This window comes from Jaculus jaculus, chromosome 1, assembly GCF_020740685.1.
Source record: "Jaculus jaculus isolate mJacJac1 chromosome 1, mJacJac1.mat.Y.cur, whole genome shotgun sequence".
Classification (NCBI taxonomy): Eukaryota; Metazoa; Chordata; class Mammalia; order Rodentia; family Dipodidae; genus Jaculus; species Jaculus jaculus.
This window is the reverse complement of record NC_059102.1, coordinates 279,218,430-279,239,210: the sequence shown is the minus strand read 5'-3', so window position 1 is coordinate 279,239,210 and position 20,781 is coordinate 279,218,430.

The following is a 20,781-nucleotide window of genomic DNA, read 5'->3' as shown; positions in this document are numbered from 1 at the left end:
TGATGATAAAATAGTGCCATCAATGACAAAAAGATCACATTAAAGGCAGGAAAAATAAAACCACTGAGTAGAGAATCAAGTAAGAGTGGCTCTATAAGGACTGCTATGTAACCTCCCCTTTTCACCTTGTTTGAGGCACAGGAGGCACAGTAGTTTGCTGTTCAGTAGTTCTCTAAGGTATTAGCCAGACTAGCTTGTGTAAAACTTCCAGGTTATTCTTCTGTCTGTATGGCCCTTCTTGCTATAAGTGTGGTGGGATTACATGTGCCCTGCTGGAGGGTCAGCTCTTGTGGTAGGTTCTACGGATCAGAACTCACATATTTAAGCCAGAGCAACAAGCATTTTAATCTACCCAGCCCCTAATCTGATAGATTATTTAGAAACAAATGCTGTTAATTAAATATATTGACTTTCAATATATATATAACTAAATATATGAACTATAAATTAAATCTTCATGATATATTTTCAATAATTGTCTTGACTTACATTTTTGAAGTTTGATTATTTTTTATTTTTCATTTGTGTGTGTGGGGGGGTACATACTTGGTGCATAATGTGTGTGGAAGTCAGAGGATAACCTCAAGGTGTCCATGCATTTCTTCCACCTTCTTTGTAAATGGTCTATTGCTATTACAAATGAACTCCATTCTGCCTGGCTGGGAGCTTCAGATTCTCCATGCTCCACCTTCCATTTTCATAGATGTATGGGGATTATAGACACATATGCTACTTTACATCTGAATTTATATGAGTTCTTGAGAATCAAACTCTCATCAGTGAACTTTGCAAGCAAGTGCCTTTAACTGCTGAACTATTTTTCCAGCCCTGGAGAAAATATTTTTGAGCGCAAGTGCCTATCAGACAATAACTAGGCTATAGACACATTTCCACCTCATCTGCAACCTGCCCCATTCATCTAGGCTCAGATGTGGATGGCAGATATGTCTTGATAACATGATAACAAATCTGTATAGCAATTTTATATAGCTACCAAATAGATTAGTGATCAGTTGAAGCTTTGGCTGGAAGAAGAAGTAGCTATAAATTGTCAATTATAAAATTATGAAGCAAATTAAAACATTCTAAAATTTATCACAATAGTTGAACCACTTGGTAACATTACCCCAAATCCTTGTTCTGCATATTAAAATGGATAGGACTAGGTAATATGTAATACTGACAGATTTGTTTTAAGAGTTGATTGAGGTAAAAAGAAAAAAAACATTTAATGTAATATTTGAAGCAGATATAAAAGGAAAATTATTACCATAGTCCAAAGACTTGTATAGGAAAAATAAAAGTATGTCATTGCAATATTCTTATGCTTCTAATAATGTAATATAGTATTTTATGAACTAGATTGTGAAAGATTGGAGATGGATGGCACAAACATTAAGATAACCAACAAAATCCAAAATACAATGTTCCAGCTAAAAAGATAGCAATTGAATGCATAATTAATCATTTCAAAAACTAAGTATAGGCTGGAGAGGTTGCTTAATTGCACTTGCCTGCAAAGCCAAGGGACCCAGGTTTGATTCCCCAGGACCCACATAAGCCAGATGTACAAGGAGGCACACGGATCTGGAGTTCATTTGCAGTGATGGAGATCCTGGCACACCCATTCTCTCTCTCTCTCCCTCCTCCCTCTCTCTCTCTCTCTCTCTCTCTCTTTCTCTTATGCTCTCTCCCCTCCCCATATTTCTCTCTCTCAAATAATTAAAATAAAAATATTTTTAAAACAGCTAACTATAAGGAAAGCAAAGTGAGTAAAAAAAAAAATAAGGACTAGGTGTGGTTTATGAAATCAATGAGTGGCATATTTTAGCAAGACAATAATATTATCACACCAAATTTAAGGGTCTAAATAATACATTAAAGGAAGGGATTGCCAGACATAAAATAGCAAGATTCTGCTATAACCTTCCATTAAGAATCTATATAAGGGCTGGAGAAATGGCTCAGTGGCCAGACATATAAAATAGCAAGACTCTGCTGTAACTTTCCATGAAGAATCTATTCAAGGGCTGGAGAAATGGCTTAGTGATTAAGCACTTACCTGTGAAGCCTAAGGACCCCGATTCAAGGCTCAATTCCTCGTGATTCACGTTAGCCAGATGCACAAGGGGGCACATGTGTCTAGAGTTTGTGTGCAGTGGCTGGAGGCCTTGGCATGCCCATTCTCTCTCTATCCGCCTCTTTCTTTCTCTGTCTGGCACTCTCAAATAAATAAACAAAAATGAAAAAATATTTTAAAATAAGAATCTATTCAAAATGTTAACAAAGAAATAAGTTAAAAGTAATATGATGAAAGATGTGTCAGACTATCACTAATCAAAATAAACTGAACTGTGTATAAATATAAGAAAAATATTATTTTGGAGCAGAAAATATTACCAAAATAAGTAGGTTCATTTCATCAAAGAAATTAATTCATGAGGCAGAGGTAATGGTTTCAAATGTTTTTGCTTCATAATACCAGCCTATGTAAAAATTATTTACACAATGGAATATATAACAGAAGTATGGTTATATAGGCCTTTCAAAAACTACAGTAGGGCTAGAGAGATGGCTTAGTGGTTAACGCACTTTTCTGTTAAGCCTGAGAACACAAGTTCGATTTCCCAGGACCCACATAAGCCAGATACACAAGGTGGTGCATGCATCTGGAATTTGTTTGCAGTGGCTGGAGAGCCTAGTATACTGATTCTCTCTCTCTCTCTCTCTCTCGCTCTCAAATAAAAGAATTATATATTTAAAACTATGGTAAAATTTTGCACATTCCTCTCTTAAAAATTGATATGACAAGCCCACTCTACAATATCAAGCTATCATCAATCATGGGGTACAAGAGGGCCTACACCTATCAATCTGTCTATCAAAAAAGTAAGTGTTATTTCAATTTTCTGGGTGCTAACTTACTCTCCATTGGAGAATCTGCTTCTCTTTTTCAGATAGATGCAGATCCTATGGAGAGAGCTGCCCCAACATACCTCAAAAGGGGCCCAACTGAAACTAAGGACAACTGGCGAAATAAGCAAGGGTGATGTTTTCCTGGGAACCGGATACCAGCACAAAGGGGAAGAACAACGCAGAGAAAAATCAACTCCTACCAAATCAGAGAGCCAGAGCCTCAGAGGCCCCAACACCTCAGCACTGAAGCAGACTAAAAATGAACCCAACATGGCTCAAGGAAATTTTGCGGAAGAGGGGGGGCGGAAAGAATGTCAGAGTCACATGTTGGGTCATGATTTGCAGAGACATTTAGCATACCAATAACTGGGGACTAACTCCACAATGCATGGCCCATTTACATCAACAAGGAGGGTCTAATGGGAGGGGGTAGATCATAGATGAGCCTAAACAATGGTACCAAACTGCCTGTATTTGATGAAAAGAAAGCTAATAAATCAAATTTTAAAAAAAAAAGAAAATTGATATGACAGAGAAACATTAAGTTAGTTAAGTTATAGCATGTTTGAACAACTCTATCCATCACTTCATCTCATTGACATTTATACAATGCTCTACACAAAATATTTTAATGCACTGATTTCCATTGTATATAAACTATTTACTGAGGGAGTTAATACTCTGGCCCATTAAAAACAATAAATTTACAAAATATAAATAATAAAAATTTATTATCTGGCCATAATGAATTCAGTTAAAAGTAAAAAATATATAGAAATATATAAGTCTTTGGAAAATAACAGACTTATAAATAACCAACAGGCCAAGGAATTAACCAAAAGGAAAACTGAGTGAAATGGATGCAAGAAAATAAATTGACATATATGGCAGTAAGCATCTGTATAAAAAAAAAATTAAAGATTTAAAATTAGTGACCTATCTTGCCACCTACACACATGCAAATCAAACTCAAACAGAAATAAGGAAATAATTATGTCAATTTAAATAATCATGTAATAATTATTATTTATTAAATTAATTACATCATGCATAGTTATGTGCAATTATGCATATTACATATAATTGTACATGGTGTAATTAATTTAATTATATATTTTCTATATAAATATATAATTAAGAAATAGTATGATTATATTAATTTAAGATAATTATGCTAATTGCACATACCTAACATAAATTCAGAGCAAAATATCTCAACTGTAAAGTAAAAATGTTCTTTACTATTTGTAGAGCAAAATCAATTAAACTTTTTAAAATTGTTTCTCTAAGAGGATCAATAATATTGATAATCTTGTAGTACAATTGCCAGAAAACACAAGATGATATCCACATAAAACATCAGTATCAAGACATCCAGTGCCTACAACCCAACTTAGAACTTTTAAAATAATTAAATTTAGTTTTAAAATTTCTCCAAAAGCAAATCTCAAGCCCAAGTGCTTTTACCAGCAATTAATAATCAAGAAAATAATAACACTGACTATATGTAAACACTCTTTTCACCTAAAAAGATGGGAATATTTTAAAGTCGTACACTAAAAAGAAAATTAATTGGTCACCTATATAGGGCAGTTTTCTGTTAATATAACAAAATGCTTGAGGTGATTGTGGAATGAGAAAATCTTTTGTTTTGGCTCATGATTTTGAATGTATCAGGCCAATTTCCCCTCCCTTCCTTCCTTCCTTCCTTCCTTCCTTCCTTCCTTCCTTCCTTCCTTCCTTTCTTTCTTTCTTTTTATTTTTGTTTTGTGTACTTCATGATGACACATCATAATAGGAGTGCCTGGTAGAGAATACCACATTATATCATGAGCAAGGAAGCAGGATAAAGAAAAACTTGATCCCGCAAACCTCCTTAAGGGCCCATTCTCGACAAGCAATGGGTTTCCCAGGAGGACTCATCTTACAAGCATCCCACTACCTTGCTGTGTCATCCAGGGGATGAAATCTTTAACACATGGGCCTTTGCAGGATAGTCAACATCCAGACTATAGCATTCTGCCTTTTATCCCCAAACGTTTATGTAAGATTCACTAATTCCAGCAAAGCTCAAAAGCCCAAGTCCAAGGAGTAGGGAAATGGCTCACTTGATAAAGTGCTTGCTGCACAAGAATGAGGACCTGCTCCCCAGCACCCATGCAAAGTGATGGACATGGTAGTGTGTCCCTGTTATCCCAACACTGAAGATAAAGACAGGAGGACCCCTGGGGCCTTTTGACTAGTGAAGCTAGCCTAATCAATGACCTCTTTGTTCAATGAGAGATCCCTCACAAAACTCAAGCAAGAGAGTGAGGAGAACACCCAAAGACCAACCTCTCACCTCCACATGCAGTCATCATGCACATACATATATACACAAACACCATACACACACACACACACACACACACACACACACACACACAGCCAAATTGGATGTGTGCTCTGAGACTTAAGGCAATTTCAACTATGAGTCCATGTGAAAATAAAATTGAAAAAATGAAAATAAAATAAAAATTGAAGGCTACATATTTCAAATATGCAATGGTGGGACAGGCATTGAGCCAAAATTCCTGTTCTAAGGGGGAAGGATAAGGCTTGGGGCTGGAGAAGATGACTCAGCAATTAAGGTACTTGCCTACAAAGTCTAATGACCTACATTCAATTCTCCGGCACACATAGAAAAAAAGATGCACAGTGGCACATACATCTGGATTTCGTTTGCAGTGGCTGGAGGCTATGTGGTGCCCAATTTTCTGTCTCTGTCTCTGTCTCTATGTCTCTCTGTCTCTCTCTCTGTCTTCTCTCTACCTCTGCTTTCAGAGAAAAAAATAGAGAGAGGGAGGTGAAGGGAGGGAGGAACAGGAGGGACAGAGAGAAAAAGGGAAGGAAGGAAGGGAGGGAGGGAGGGAGGGAGGGAGGGAGGGAGGGAGGGAAGGAGGGAGGGGAAAGAAAATAGTAAGGTTGGTTACACCCAAAGCAAAATGGAAATCCAATAAGGAAAAGGTTAAATCGTAAAACTTTTCACACACTGTGGTGGGATGCATCCCTGCTTATTCAGTCTACAGGGCCTCTCTCTTCAGCTGGCTGAGCACCTTGCCTTCCCCAGCCAATGAGCCGCATTGCAGGCCCCTCTGCCTTTCAAGGGTATTCACTGTAGCTTCGGCTTCACTCCCATAGCCCCATTATGTAATTTTATTCAACAAACTGCCTTAAATAATAACTCAAAATGATCTCATATTGACCAAAAGTCAAGTATAGCAAAACTGCCAAATGAAAATATAGAAGAAAACATTTGAGACTTTCATATAGGCAAGTTTGGTTTAGGTATGACAATAAAATTACAAGCTGTAAAATAAAATGTGATGTTGTACTTCACTAAAATTTAAACCTTTTGTTTCTCAAAAACCACAACTAAGAACATGAAAAAATAAACAATAGACTAAGAAAAGTGTGTCAACTCATATACCAGATATAGGGTTTGTATCAAAGCTATATGAATAACTTAGGCCCGCCCGATGATTTAAAGACCCAATTTGAAAATCGGATATCTAAGGGTATACTTAGCTGATGTGTAAAGTCCTAAATTCAATCCCTAGCAATTAAAAAAATAAATTGAATTACAAATAAATGAAAACAGGTCAATGATATTTTTAAATACAGCATATGAATTGAAATAAAATTCAATTAGAAAAAAAGCATTTCAAAACTTCTCATAATTGGCAGCCACAAAAGAATGACAAAATGACTCCTCAAGGAGATAACATGGCACTTTGATTACAATGGCAGTATTATCAGACTAGGAAACAAAAACTGGCAATACCAGGGCTGGTAGAGACATTTAGAGCAACTGAATGTATTTATGCATTGCTATTTGGAAATACAAAATGGTAACTGAATCTTTGGAAAATATTATGAGCCTCTGGTAATATTTGTATCTATTTATCATATGATCAACCATTTTACTCCTAAGTAATTACCCTAGATTAATGAAAGCATATACTCACATAATCTGCACATTGATTCATATAGAACTAGAAATGATCACCAAAAGCTGAGAACATCTAAACTTGCCACCATGAGGTGAATGACTAAACAAATTGTATCAGTCAGTCCAAAGAAAGACTACTCAGCAAACTGATAAAGCTGCCAGTCACATAAGATGAACCCCAAGTGAAAGAAATCAGGCTCAAAGGTTTCCTCCATATTGTATTGTTCCACATTGTACAGACTATTCTAGAGAAGGAAAACTTATGAAGGCAGGAAACAATAATTAGTTGCCAGAGAACCTGGTGTAAGATACTGAGTATAAAGAAAAATGGGAATTTTTTGAGATGTAGGAGAACTATCCCATATAGCTTGATATTTCTGGTATCATGATGAATGTAGACATTTCTCAAATCATATAATCATAACATGCACAAGGCCAAATATAATAGTCCAACAAAATTAGAGCCAAGACAAAACCAGGCAGCTTCATTTTCATGTGTGAATACCAAGGTATTTTTGCAAAAATAAAAGTATGATCTAATGAAATGTTTTAAAATATGGTATACTTGAAATAACAATGTAGCAAGATCCTATACATAATCAGTCCTCACTATTCGTGAATTTTCCTACTAAGATGAAATTCGGTTGCTGTTAACCTTCATAAAACTTAATTGTTTGCATAATTAAATATACTTATTTATATACATAAAACTAAATTAACCTTGATAAAACTTTTGTGTTTGTGCACGATCATGTGCAAAATGACGAAATACTAACCGTCCAATATGTACGCCCCCATCTTGGTGGAATAAGCTGGTCTGCTGTCTACTTGTTTCTGGTGCCATAACGTATTCAAGCATCCTCTGGTTCCATGTTCCCCTTCCTATCCCTGCTGGTGGTTTTTCTATTTAAATGGTCCCTAGTAATAGTTCCAAACTCCTGTATGATATTCTTAAATGAAAAAAAAAAAAAAAACGTTGTATTATAATCCACTTATCTTCGATTTAAAGAGCATCTCAACCAGCAAGACAATTCTTAAGTAATAATTTAATATGTACACTCTTGTAAAAATCAATTACTGGAAATGATGTATCTTTAAAATTAGACAGCATTTGTTTAATGTATTTTGAATTCTATTTTTCTTTGAGATTATTGTGTATAGTTGTAGGAATAATATAAATCTAGTACTTAATATCTTTAGTGGTTTTACAAAGTTAAATTTAGCAATAACTGGAATTATTAAAGTGCGTTCCTTAAAATGTATTTCTTACAACCATTTATGAAGCTACTAATTTCAGTTTGAGGGATGAAACAGCCAGGATCAATGTGGTCATACTAGTACCTTCAATGTTAATGAAGCCTGTGCTTTCAGAAACACTAACAAACTCTACTGGGTCTTCTTTTAAACCACTTACTCTTAACCACTACAAAATTATAATAGCCCTATACTTTTTCTTTTTCTTTTATTTTTAGTAAAGGTCTATTTTAAAACACTGTCCAAAATTTCAGAAATCAATCATTTTGTTTGTTATTCAGTACAGTTTTCATTATCTTCATAGCCAACACACTTACATGGACAATATTACATATCAGAATTTTTCCCATTGCATAATTGTCTGAAAACTACAATGAAAATTTAGCTCATTATCATTTTCAGAAGTGTTCACATATGTTGTTTCAGTAATAAAGTCTTCTTCTGATTTACAGAGTATATTATTACAGAGGAGTAGAAGTAATGAAAGAAATTATTTCATGATGTGTAACCATCAAATTGTTTATTATACTTCCCCCTTAAAAAAGTAATGAATAGGGCTGGAGAGGTGGCTCAGTGGATGAGGTGCTTGGCTGCAAAACCTAACAACCCAAGTTCAATTCCCTACTACCCACGTAGAGCCAGATACACAAAATGGCACATTCATCTCGACTTTGTTTGCAGGTGTAAGAAGCCCTGGTGCACTCATTTATTCTCTCTCTCTCTCTCTCTCTTTTGCTGTCTCTCTTTCTTTCTCACTCTCTCTTTATTTCTCTTTCTCCAGAAACATTATCACAGAATCCCAAAGGTGTGTCTCCTAGATGATTCTAAATCCACCTGAGTTGACAAGGTGCATTAGTAACACATTTCTTCTACCTATCAACATGACATCCAAACATATCACTTATCAGCTATAACACTCTACCCTTGTCCTCTAAAGTCACACATTTATTTCATAATGCAAAATGTTTTTCATCTATTTCTTAATAGCCAAAAGTTTCCACTGAGATTTAAGATAATCTGTAAACCTCTATAAAATCAAAACCAAGTGGCATACTTCCAATATATAATGGCATAGGAAAGATATTCTCATATTGAAAGGGCAGAAATGGGACATGGGCAAGGAAAAGTTCATCCCTAAGAAAATTCAAAACACAGCAGGGTAAATGCCAAAACACACAAGTTTATATCCCATATATAATGTTTATGAAGGCATCATGTAGACTCTAATACCTTTACATGTCCCTGACCCTTCCACTATAATGTCTATAACACATGAAGCCTCTCATTTGGATTAGATCCAATCTGCCTGTAGCTTTTCTTGGTAGATGATTCATGGTTCTAACATCTTCAGCATCATAGAGTTTCCACTGAAACTCAGGCTTTACCTTCCCAGCTTCATGCAACAATCTTTAGGGATTTCTTGCATATTGCATGGCCTCAAATAGCTTTCTAGAACCTTGGTGTGAGCCCCCACATCTCCACCCTATTCATTCACTTTGTATACATGCAAAACCCATATAATATTGGTGGTCCTACTGCCAGCTTGCAATGTAATATGATCTTTTTCTATGACTGGTGTAAGTAGGCTGTGTGTGTCTTGACAGCTGAACCTGCAAAACCACTTTACTTTCAAGGTAGTTGTTTTCAATCAGGAAACTCCTTCTGCGGTATTCTCAGTTCAATATTTCCTCTCTCAAGGTGGGGTTTTGCTATTGAGGCACCTTTCTTACTGACTCAGAGCAAAGTGTAAAGTTTCTGCCTAGTTGAACTAATGTATTTAACAATTACTGCTGCTTTGTCTAACCTCAGTTACCTGCACCTTCAACTCCTTTTTTCATGCTCCTTTTTTTTTCCAAACTGCACATTTTTCTTATCTTTCTGTTTCAAATTCTCATTCTAAACCTTTTTGTAAAAAATAAATTTCATTTCTTTTTTAGTGTTTTATTTATTCATTTGAGAGAGAAAGAGAGAGAGAGAGAATGGGCATACCAGGGCCTCTGCCCATTACAAACTCTAGAACATGTGCCACCTCGTGCACCTGGCTTACGTAAGCCCTTGCAAAATAAACCTGGGTCCTTTGCCTTTGCAGGCAAGCACCTTAACCACTAAGCCATCTCCCCAGTCCCTCATGCTAAACTTAATAAATGCAGTCAGCAATAGACATGTCAAAGCCTGAATGTTATACTGCCTTGAAATATACTCTACCAAAAAAATTAATCCACTACTTTTGAATTCAGCCATGCTAAAGTATTCAGGATAAGTGTCAAAATGCAATAAGCTTCTTTACCAGAATGTGTCATAAGTGGCCTCTAGCTCAGTCCCCTATGCAGTTCTTGTTCCCCTCTGAAACCTCACAATGTGGACCTTCACTTTCCATAGTTCTCTCAGTATTCTGGTCTTCCAAACTCTTACCAAAATGGCCTACTAAGGCCTGCATAGAACACTCTATATGTTTTCTATCCGACAACTCCAAAAATTCACAAATTTTTCTTGAAAACTACCTCCAAAGTCATACATATCATATAGTTAGGTAGTCACAGAGATCAAGTTATCATTATTTGCAGATGACATGATTCTATACATAAAGGACCCTAAAGACTCTACTACCAAACTGTTAGAGGTGATAAAAACCTACAGCAATGTAGCAGGATACTAAATAAATACACAGAAATCAGTAGCTTTCATATATGCTAACAACAAACACACAGAGGATGAAATCAGAGAATCACTCCCATTCATAATTGTATCAAAAAAATAAATAAAGTACCTTGGAATAAACCTAACCAAGGAAGTAAAGAATCTCTACAATGAGCACTTTAAAACACTCAAGCGAGAAATTGCAGAAGACACTAGAAAGTGGAAAAACATCCCTTGTTCCTGGATTGGAAGAATCAATATTGTGAAAATGGCAATCTTACCAAAACAATATACACATTTAATGAAATCTCCATCAAAATTCCAAAGGCATTCTTCATGAAAACAGAAAATACAATCCAAAAATTCATGTGGAATCACAAAAAACCTCAAATATCTAAAGTAATACTGAGCAATAAAAATAAGGCTGGTGGTATCACCATACCTGATTTTAACATATACTACAGAGCCACAGTAACAAAAACAACTTGATACTGCACAAAAACAGACATGTAGATCAGTGGAACAGAATAGAGGACCCAGATGTAAAAGTCCAGGTAGCTATAGCCGCCTGATATTTGATAAAAATGCCAAAAATACTCATTAGAGAAAAGACAGCCTCTTCAGCAAATGGTGTTGGGAAAACTGGATATATATCTATAGAAGGATGAAAATAGATTTTTCTCTCTCTCCATGCACAAGAATTAAGTCCAAATGGATTAGAGACCTTAACATCAGACCTGAAACTCTGAAACAGCTAGAGGAAAAAGTAGGGGACACCCTTCAACATATTGGTCTTGGCAAAGACTCTCTGAATACAACCCCAACTGCTCAGGCAATAAAACCACAGATTAATCACTGGGGCCTCATGAAATTACAAATATTTTGCACTGCAAAGGACACAGTGAAAAAAGCAAAGAGGTAACCTACAGAATGGGAAAAAATCTTTGCCAGCTATATATCTGATAGAGGATTAATATCTAGGATATACAAAGAACTCAAAAAGTTAAATAATAAGGAATCAAACAAGCCAATCAAAAAATGGGCTATTGAGCTAAATAGAGCATTCTCAAAGGAAGAAATACGAATGGCATATAAGCATCTAAAAAATGTTCTACGTCACTAGTCATCAGTGAAATGCAGATTAAAACTACATTGAGAGTCCATCTCACTCCTGTCAGATTGGCTATCATCATGAAAACAAATGATCACAAATGCTGGCAGGGATGTGGAAAAAGAGGAACACTTCTACACTGCTGGTTGGAATGCAATCTGGTCCAGCCATTGTGGAAATCAGTGTGGAGGTTCCTAAAGCAGCAAAATACTGATCCACCATATGACTCCTAGGCATATATCCTAAGGACTCATCTAATTTCCTTAGAAGTACGTGCTCAACCATGTTTATTGCTGCTCAATTTATAATAGCTGGGAAATGGAACCAGCCTAGATGTCCCTCAACTGATGACTGGATAATGAAGATGTGGCACATTTATACAATGGAGTTCTACTCAGCAGTAAAGAAAAATGAAGTTATGAAATTTGGAAAAAAATGGATGGATCTGGAAAGGATTTTACTAAGTGAGATAACCCAGGCCCAGAAAGCCAAGCACCACATGTTCTCCCTCATATGTGTATCCTAGCTACAGATGATTGGGCTTCTGTATGAGAAGGAAAACACTTAGTAGCAGAGGCCATTAAGTCAAAAAGGAGATATAAAGGGAAGAGAAAGGAAGGGAGGAGGGTACTGAATAGGTTGGTATTATATATATGTAAGTAGAATGATTGAGAAGGGGAGGTAATATGAAGGAGAATGGAATTTCAAAGGGGAAAGTGCAGAGGGAGAGGGTATTACCATGGGATATTTTTTATAATCATGGAAATGTTAATAAAAATTGTGTAAAGAAAATAAAATTAAAAATAAACAAAAATAAATAAATAAATAAATAAAGTTTTTTCTCAAAAAAAAAAAAAAACCTACCTCCAAAGTCATACATATCATATAGTTAGGTAATCACAGCAAAGGCCACACTTCTCACTTTCTGTTTTTCTGTGTTAGTTACTTTTAGGGACTTTTCTCATTGCTCTCACCAAATAAATACCTGACAGAAAGGTAACTTATGAGCAGACAGGTGTGTTGTGGCTCACAGTTTGAGAGTATGGTCCATCAATACAGGGAAATCTGTGAGGTAGCTGTTTACATTTTGTCTGCAGTCAGGAAGCAGAGAAAGATTATTCTTATACATGGACGACATAAAAATTATATTTGAAAGATAACAACATCGGAATTTTAGAACTAAAGCAACTTAAAATGTCTAACAAATGTGCCTACAATTTGTTATTCTGAGTATGTAATCCATGGCCAGGTAAACCCAAATTCATGTATTTAGTGGCATAGTGGGAAAGAGTTTTACTTTGATTTTTTAATCTATATATAACTGATATGAATTCTTTAATGACCTTATTTCCCTTCAATCCTAGAATTATTCATAAATTATTAAGTAGGAAATGAATGTTTTAACATTAATCAATAAATGAAAGTTATTTTTATTATTTTTTTAAATTTATTTATTTATTTATTTGAGAGCGACAGACACAGAGAGAAAGACAGATAGAGGGAGAGAGAGAGAATGGGTGCGCCAGGGCTTCCAGCCTCTGCAAACGAACTCCAGACATGTGTGCCCCCTTGTGCATCTGGCTAACGTGGGACCTGGGGAACCGAGCCTCGAACCGGGGTCCTTAGGCATCACAGGCAAGCGCTTAACCACTATGCCATCTCTCCAGCCCAATGAAAGTTATTTTTTAAAAAAGGTACTAAAAATTAGATCACAGAATTCAGAAAGGAACATTAGAGCCCTTGAGGAATCATGGGTACTTCCCACATTATCTACTTCCATTTCTTGTGTGCAGTAGTACAACCATGATTCTAATCAAACCAAGCTGTGTGTTAACCAATGGAAAATCTTACAAAATATAGAAATATAAAACCATTGACCTTATAAAAAGAGATATAAATCACCAATAAGTAGATAACAATAGCCAAAAGGACAGTGAGCATTCTTATTTTTCTAACAGTTGCAGAAGACATATAACAGCTATATTTTTCATGGTATAAAAATTGAATCTTAATTCATAGGACTAAAAATATCCAATGTGCAGTATTTTTCTGACATTGATTTTTTTTTATAATCTATTTCCAGAGGAAAATGCTCTTTATTATTTTTTGCAATACCATTAATCACTTTTCAAGATACAATTCTATATCTCATCTTGTCCTCCCAAATTGCTTTATCTTGAAGTCCAATTAACCACTATACACTCCACTTCAAAAGCAGAGCTATAATCAGATAATGGTTCCTTTTCCTTGAAGAGTACATATTATAATAATGTATAAAAACTGAAGTCTAAAACAGAAGCCCAATTTACTTGTTTGAATAAAAAATACATTTCAGTAATACTATGATATTTTAAGTGAGTATTCTATTAAAGCACAAAATAGATTCAAATAACTGATTTTGGAATTGTATTATTTCTATATTTCATAGCATTTCTTACTTTCTCACATAGTTACTATCAAAAGATTCACTAAGAATGGAGAAGCTTCCAGGGCTGAGTGAGTTCCTGGTTGGTTTCTACCTCCCACAAGTCACACTGTGTACAGCTGGTATTTTCAATGCACAAAAAAATTCAGTTTGATAAAAAATAACTTACTTATTTTTTCTGTCCTTGGTAAAACGCATTGGTAGTGTAGTATCCAAGAAGCTGTGATGCTTTGGTGGTAAAATAGCCCCAAAGCCCCATATGGTTGTGATTAAGCCTCATTCTTGATCACCAACTGGTGGAGAAAGTGTGGCACAAGGTCGGGGAGTGATTTTCTAACACAGCCCTTCTTGCCAGTACTAGATAGCTCATTGATACCTTTTCCTCTGTATTGATGAGACAAGATACGATACGATACCCTGCTGTCAGTTTTGCCATGCTTTTCCTGCAATGATAAAAATTGCCCTTGAAACTGTAATCCAAAATAAATCTTCTCCTTCCATAAGTTGTATCTGGATGGATGTTTTGTCTTAACAATGAGAAGATAACTGTTGCAGGAGCTATAGCCCAACTATACATCATAAAGTTTTTCTCTTGTTATTTTCCTATATCATTATACTTTTAGCTATAAAGTAAGTCTACAATCAATTTGAATTAATTTTAAGTATGGTATATGGCACAGGTGCCTCTTTTTACATTTATAAACGGACACTCAGTAGTTCAGGGACAATTTGTCAAAAAAAAGTATTTTTCCCAATTTGATACCCTTGTTTAAAGTCAACTGACCATAAAGATAATTTTTTATTTCTGGATATGAATGTCTATTTCAAAGTAACAATGCATGTATTTTATGTGTATATGTGTGCATGTTATGAGCATGAATGTATATACACAAGTTTGTATACATGTGGGCACTGATGTGTGCAGGTGCATATATATATGTGTGTGTGTGTGTATGTGTCTGTGTCTGTGTCTGTGTGTGTCTGTGTCTGTGTGTGTCTGTGTGCCTGTATGTGGAGGCCAGAGGTTGATATCCAATGTCTTCCTTCTTATTTGCTGTCATATTTACACAGGCACACTCTCATTTAAGCCCAGTGCTCAGAGATTCAGCAAGTCTACCTAGCCCTTTTGCCCTGGGAACCCTAGCTCTTCTTCCTATGAGTTGGGATTCCAGGCAATCTGACATACCCACTCAGCATGTATGTGAGTGCTGGGGAACCAAGCTTCAGTCCTCATGTTCATATGCCAAAAGTATTTTCTACTGAGCCATCTTTCTAGCACCCCCCATGTCTATTCTCAATCAAGAACCACTCTGACTTATTTTATCTACGTAGAACTTTCAGAAATTATGAAGTGTGATTCATATAACTTTGTTCTTTTCCCAAGATTGTTTTAAAAATGGTGGTCCCTTTGCATTTTCATTTGAATTTGAGGGTCAGTTCTTCCATATACCTTGAGAGATAAGCTGGAATTTTGTGAATTCTGCTGACTGTGAATCATGGTGGAGTATTGCTGCTTCCCACTTTATGTCTCCTAACCTGTGAATGTGGGTGGCTGCCATTCATTTACATCTTTTACATTTTCTCTTAGTGATAAAAATGTACTTCTTTGCCAAATATATTCCTATTTTTAATTAATTTTGATGATGTTACAAATTCAACCACTTAATATCATCTTTGGATTGTACATTGATAGAATGTAGAAATTCAATTGACTGTAATGAATCACCCTTCTGTCTTGAAATCCTAAAAGTAACTTGCCTATTGGTTCTAAATGTTTCTTTTTTAATAAGTTCCTTAGGATTTGTTGTAAAATAGGTCATATGCAAACCGAATTTTCTATTTCCTTTACAAGGGAGTCCTTTACTTCTACTACTTTCCTAAATGCCTTGCTAGAACTTACATGTTAAACCTGGCATAAAACTCATTTGATCATGGTATATAATGTTCTTTGCTTTTTTGTATGATGCTGCATTCAGTTTACAGCTATTTTATTGAGAATTTTTGTGTTCAAAATCATAAACACTATAGATGCACAGTTAACCTTTTTTTTTTTGCTTGTTTCCTTTTTTTTTTTTTTTAGTTTATATTTATCTATTTGCAAGCAATTGGAGAAGAGAGACAGAGAATGGGCACATAAGGGCCTGTAGCTACTGCAAACAAATTCTAGATGAATGCACTACGTTGTGCACCTGACTTTACGTGGGCATGGGGGAACCAAATTCAGTTTGTTAAGCTGTGTAGGCAAGCACCCCAACCCCTGAGCCATCTCTCCAGTTCTCTTCCTGGGTTATGTGAAGGTTTCACTGTCCTGTAGCATGGGTGCCTGACAGGTTCCTTCCCTTCAGTTTTCCAGAGGAACTTGAAAAAGGTTGGAAAACATTTGCCAAGTTTTATGGGAAATCACCAGTGATACCATGTGTACCTGAGATTTTCTTTGTAGATATTTTAAAATCTATAATTTGCTTTTATTTATTGTTGCATTCTTCTTCTAATTATTAATTCTGTAAGAATATTTGTTAGTAATGCCGATCTTTCACTTGTGATTTGAACAATTATGACCAACTCTCTTTATAACCTTGTCAGACTAGCTGAATGCTTCTAAATTTTGTTGACTTTTGTGTGTGAGTGTATATATATATATATATATGTATTTTTTTTCTTGGTGTTTTCACTATCTCTATTGCCTTCTATTTCAATTATTCCTAGTCCAGGTTTATCATTTTCTTTTTTCTGCTTCCTTTGGTTTTAGCATAATCTTTCTTCAAGTTTCATAAGGTAGAAAGTTAGGCAATTTATTTTTCTTATTTTTGAATGCTGGCATTCATATAAGTAAATTTATCCTAGGCATTATGTTAGCTCTCTTCCACAGTTTACTCTACTGTGCTTTCATTTTCAGTCATCTTAAAGTGATTTCTAGCTCACTTTGTGGTGGTTTTCTATGCTAGAAAGAGTAGTTCATTAGCTATATTTGTTTGGATATTGTCAAAATGTAAATCTAGAGTAAAACAATAAATTGACATGAATTATTTCCAAAGAAGTAGACATTTTTAAAAGTCACATTTTTTTAATGTAACTGTTGTTTTCCCAGACGACAACAATCTATAGGAATCAAGAAGAACAGAAAAATGTTTATATGGAAAAACAATTATTTTCCTTGGCTCAGCTCTTGAGAATTGCCTTCTAAGTGGTATGACTACTGCTTGTTCCAGTTTCTCTGAAAAAGTCAGGATTTGTTATGTTTCATACTGTTATTGTAAACATTCAGGCTTCTAGTAGCTTGACATGCTTCTGTATAAACGCTAATAACGGTCACAAGTAACCCATGTCACTCCTTGTGCAGACTCCAGCCCTGAATCAGAGGAAATACCCTTTCAGAAATTAATTCTTACTTTGTTCTCAGAAGTCCTAATCATGGTGGCTTTCCTTTAATGCTCACCACCAGTCCCTGCCATGCCCACTCAGCATGTATGTGGGTGCTAAGGATTCAAACTCCAGTCCTCATGCTCATATGTCAAAAGTATTATCCACGGAGCCATCTTCCCAGCTCCGCCCTCCTATCTATTCTCAATCAACAACCATTCTGACTTTAAAAAAAAATTTAAACATTTTTATTTATTTATTTGTTTGAGAGTGACAGACAGAGAGAGAGAGAGAGGGAGAGAATGGGCGGACCAGGGCCTCCAGCCACTGCTAATGAACTCCAGACGCATGCGCCCCCTTGTGCATCTGGCTAACATGGGTCCTAGGGAATAGATCCTCCAACCTGGGTCCTTAGGCTTCACAGGCAAGCGCTTCACTGCTAAGCCATCTCTCCAGCCCATGACTTATCTTATCTATGTAGAACTTTCTGAAATCATGAAGTGATTCATATAATTTTGCTATTGTTTCAAGATTGTTTTGAATACAGTGGTCCCTTTGCATTTTCATGTGAATTTGAGGGTCAGTTTTCCAATGTACATGGAGAAATAAGCTGGAATTTTGTGAAGGACTCTGCTGACTGTAAGTCATGGTGGAGTATTGCTGCTTCCCATTTTATGTCTCCTAACCTGTGAATGTGGGTGGCTGCATTCATTTACATTTTTTACATTTTCTTTTTAGTGATAAAAAGTATACTTATTTGTCAAATATATTCCTATTTTTAATTAATGTTGATGACATTACAAACTGAATTGCTCAATATCATTTTCAGATTGTATATTGATAGAATATAGAAATTCAACTGGCTGTAATGAATCATTCTTCCATTCTGGAATCTTAAAGAACTTGCCTATTGGTCCTAATTGTTTCTTTTTAATAAATTCCTTAGAATTTTTTGTAAACTAGGTCATGGGCATTGGGTGAAATTTTCCATCTTAGTTGATAAAGAGAAAAATGTTCTAAATGAAAATCTGAATAGTATATATAATGATCACATTAATATCATCTGTTGATAATATTCCATTGATCCTTACAATCAATTTAATTTATATCTGCTATTGTGAGTTTATTTCCATGAAAAGATTACCCCTTTCTGTAATAGCTGTGGTTTTCAGCTTTAGTTATGCATTTAATATAGTTTCAACATACTAATACAAGTAATACAAATTACAAGTTATTATTTTATATATGGAAATGTATGAAATTATTTTCTTAATAGTACTGTGTATATTTAGTGTTGTAAAAACCCATATAAGTAGAAGTAAAATAAATCTCTCCCACTCTAGAAGTTTCTGATTCATCATCCCATAATGCCATAAATGTTTTTTTTTTTTTTTTGAGGTAGGGTTTCACTCTAACTCAAGCTGACCTAGGTCAAACTGTGATGATATTGTAAGTATAGGCTGGAGAGATGGCTTAGCAATTAAGGCATTTGCCTACCAAGCTAAAGGACCCAGGTTTGATTCCCCAGGACCCAAGTGAGCCAGATGCACAAAGTGGTACATGCATCTGGAGTTCATTTGTAGTGGTTGGAGGCCCTGTTGGGGAAAAAAAAAAAGGGGGGGGGAAATTGTGACCTATAATCTTCAATTAAAGCAAGTAGTTTCATTTTTGGTGAATACGGCCAAGGAGATATTTGCACACCCTTTCTCTCTGTCTATCTCTCGCTCTCTATCTCTCTTTCTCATAAATAAAATAAATTGATAAATTTAAAGGTAAGTATGAAATGAGAGAGTGGATATGCTGGTTTTTACAGCATTCACTAAGTACATATATCATTGGACATTATATATAATGAAAATATACATAAATATACATTAAAAACTCTGAAAATGTAGTGAAAGCTGACTAGTGATGATAGGATGAAATGTGTGACATAATATGTTTCTTCTGTTTACTTTGTGACTGACAGTTCTTGGAATAGATCTTAGCAGACCAGTGCCTAAAAGTGCCCAGAGACTTAAGTCTAAAACACGTCCAGAAAAAAGCTTGTTTTTGGTGACTAAAGGATTTGGAAAGTAGCCTACTAGGATTTACAAAAAACAAAACTAAGATAATTGAACAGTACCAAGCTTACAAACTAAAAAGTAAAACAAAACAAAATTCTGCATCTTTACTTTTAAACCCACCATGACCAGAATGTTAAACAATGATCAAATACTCTGGCCCATCGATAAGGCAGAGAAATGATAACATAGACCACCAATTTACACTGTATTACAGCAATGAAGGCACACCCATTCCCTTGTTGGTGTTCAGTATCATAAAGCTAAGTAGGAAATGCAGAATTTTGGGACTTATAGAAGCAACACAGTCAGCCTCTCTCTGCCATGAATATTCCTATTTTTTAGAAACAACACTGGGATAGTAGCAAGGTACTTCTCCTCCCCTCAAAGAGTGTAGTGTCATCAGATACCTAGCAGAAGCCTGGACACTCATCCCCACTATTCACTAACAAAGATTCCACCCAAATTGGGATATTACTGATGACCAAGTAATGTATCACTCCTTTTCATAGTAATGATGTCTTGCTTTGGGTGGTGTAGTCTTCAAGGAAGCCTGCTAAAATAATTTAAATAGTATCTAGAATCGCATAGTGTAATGCACAAACTGTCCAGAATGCAAGAGAAATTTATAGGAATAAGAAAAATCTCAATCTGGAGAAAAAGACAATTACTGGTTGGTCAACTGGACAGACATATGTGAGATTAGAAAAAGATCAAACATCTGTGTCATTGGAGTATAAGAATATAAGAAATACAGAAGGGAAACAGAACTTAAGGAAATAACATTTAAAATTTTACCATATTTGGTAGAAGATCAAACTAGAGACTAGAGAATGTTAGAGTCACAATGTGTGCCCCCTTTCCTTGCTTTCAAACCTCTTCAGTAACTCCACATCTTCCATTACAGTGAAAAGATACTCAGTATACCCAAACAGAATAAGCCAATCAAATTCATGCCTGATAAATCTTAATCACAACAATGAAAAATAAAAAGAAAGAAAAAAAATCTTTAAAAGTAATTAGA